The following is a 2,500-nucleotide window of genomic DNA, read 5'->3' on the forward strand; positions in this document are numbered from 1 at the left end:
CCAGACCCAGACCAGACCCAGACCAGACCCAGACCAGACCCAGACCCAGACCAGACCAGACCCAGACCAGACCCAGACCAGACCCACTCTGACCCAGACCAGACCAGACCAGACCAGACCAGACCAGACCCAGACCCAGACCAGACCCAGACCAGACCAGACCCAGACCAGACCAGACCCAGACCAGACCCAGACCAGACCCAGACCAGACCAGACCCAGACCCAGACCAGACCAGACCCAGACCCAGACCCAGACCAGACCAGACCCAGACCAGACCAGACCAGACCCAGACCAGACCAGAACAGACCCAGATCAGACCCAGACCAGACCAGACCAGACCCAGACCAGACCAGACCCAGACCCAGACCAGACCCAGACCAGACCAGACCCAGACCCAGACCAGACCAGACCAGACCAGACCAGACCAGACCCAGACCAGACCAGACCCAGACCAAACCAGACCAAACCAGACCTGACCAGACCCAGACCAGACCCAGACCAGACCAGACCCAGACCAGACCCAGACCAGACCAGACCAGACCCAGACCAGACCCAGACCAGACCCAGACCAGACCCAGACCAGACCAGACCCAGACCATACCCAGACCAGACCAGACCCAGACCAGACCAGACCCAGACCAGACCAGACCAGACCCAGACCCAGACCAGACCAGACCCAGACCCAGACCAGACCCAGACCAGACCAGACCAGACCCAGACCAGACCAGACCAGACCCAGACCAAACCAGACCCAGACCAGACCCAGACCCAGACCCAGACCAGACCCAGACCAGACCAGGCCCAGACCAGACCAGACCCAGACCAGACCCAGACCAGACCAGACCCAGACCCAGACCAGACCAGACCAGACCAGACCCAGACCAGACCAGACCCAGACCCAGACCAGACCCAGACCAGACCCAGACCAGACCAGACCCAGACCAGACCAGACCCAGACCAGACCCAGACCAGACCAGACCCAGACCAGACCAGAGTAGATGAGATGGATCCTGGTGTCGTGTTGTGAATCTTCCATTTGTGCAGTAGGATAACAGCGCCCCCTAGTGGTCATCTGAATGGGAGAGAGAGGGTTTAACCCAGCAGGCCTCTACCCCCCCTACTGGACATCTGAGTCCTCTACCCCCCCCTGCTGGACATCTGAGGGGTTTCCCTCCAGCTGTTTATGGCCGATGTGATTTCCCAAGATAACAGAAACACTGTGTGTGTGTGTGTGTGTGTGTGTGTGTGTGTGTGTAGAGGAGTGTGTGTGTGTGTGTGTGTGTGTGTAGAGGAGTGTGTGTGTGTGTGTAGAGGAGTGTGTGTGTGTGTGTGTGTGTGTGTAGAGGAGTGTGTGTGTGTGTGTAGAGGAGTGTGTGTGTGTGTGTAGAGGGGTGTGTGTGTAGAGGAGTGTGTGTGTGTGTGTGTAGAGGAGTGTGTGTGTGTAGAGGAGTGTGTGTGTGTAGAGGAGTGTGTGTGTGTGTGTAGAGGAGTGTGTGTGTGTGTGTGTGTGTGTGTGTGTGTAGAGGAGTGTGTGTGTGTAGAGGAGTGTGTGTGTGTGTGTGTGTGTGTGTGTAGAGGAGTGTGTGTGTGTGTGTGTAGAGGAGTGTGTGTGTGTGTGTAGAGGAGTGTGTGTGTGTGTGTAGAGGAGTGTGTGTGTGTGTGTGTGTGTGTAGAGGAGTGTCTGTGTGTGTGTAGAGGAATGTGTGTGTGTGTAGAGGAGTGTCTGTGTGTGTAGCGGAGTGTGTGTGTAGGAGTGTGTTGTGTGTGTGTGTGTGTGTGTGTGTGTTTGTGTACATTTACATTTACATTTACATTTTTGTCATTTAGCAGATGCCTTATACCAAAGCGACTTACAATCAATACATTTGACTAAGTAAGTGAATCATCTATCCACCAGTCACAGCAGGAAAAAGTAATCTATGCTCAGGCCTGGCAGTCGTCATGCTAGAAGAAATACTTTTTTTTAAAGACACAGGAGAACAGTACAGGGGGTAGTAGATGTCTCAGGAGGGACAGTACAGGGGGTAGTAGATGTCTCAGGAGGGACAGTACAGGGGGGTAGTAGATGTCTCAGGAGGGACAGTACAGGGGGGTAGTAGATGTCTCAGGAGGGACAGTACAGGGGGTAGTAGATGTCTCAGGAGGGACAGTACAGGGGGTAGTAGATGTCTCAGGAGGGACAGTACAGGGGGTAGTAGTTGTCTCAGGAGGGACAGTACAGGGGGTAGTAGTTGTCTCAGGAGGGACAGTACAGGGGTGTAGTAGATGTCTCAGGAGAAACAGTACAGGGGGTAGTAGATGTCTCAGGAGGGACAGTACAGGAGGTAGTAGATGTCTCAGGAGGGACAGTACAGGGGGTAGTAGATGTCTCAGGAGGGACAGTACAGGGGGTAGTAGATGTCTCAGGAGGGACAGTACAGGGGGTAGTAGATGTCTCAGGAGGGACAGTACAGGGGGGGGTAGTAGATGTCTCAGGAGGGACAGTACAGGGGGTAGTAG

This window comes from Nansenia antarctica (assembly GCF_963989245.1).
Source record: "Nansenia antarctica genome assembly, contig: SCAFFOLD_262, whole genome shotgun sequence".
Taxonomy (NCBI): Eukaryota; Metazoa; Chordata; class Actinopteri; order Argentiniformes; family Microstomatidae; genus Nansenia; species Nansenia antarctica.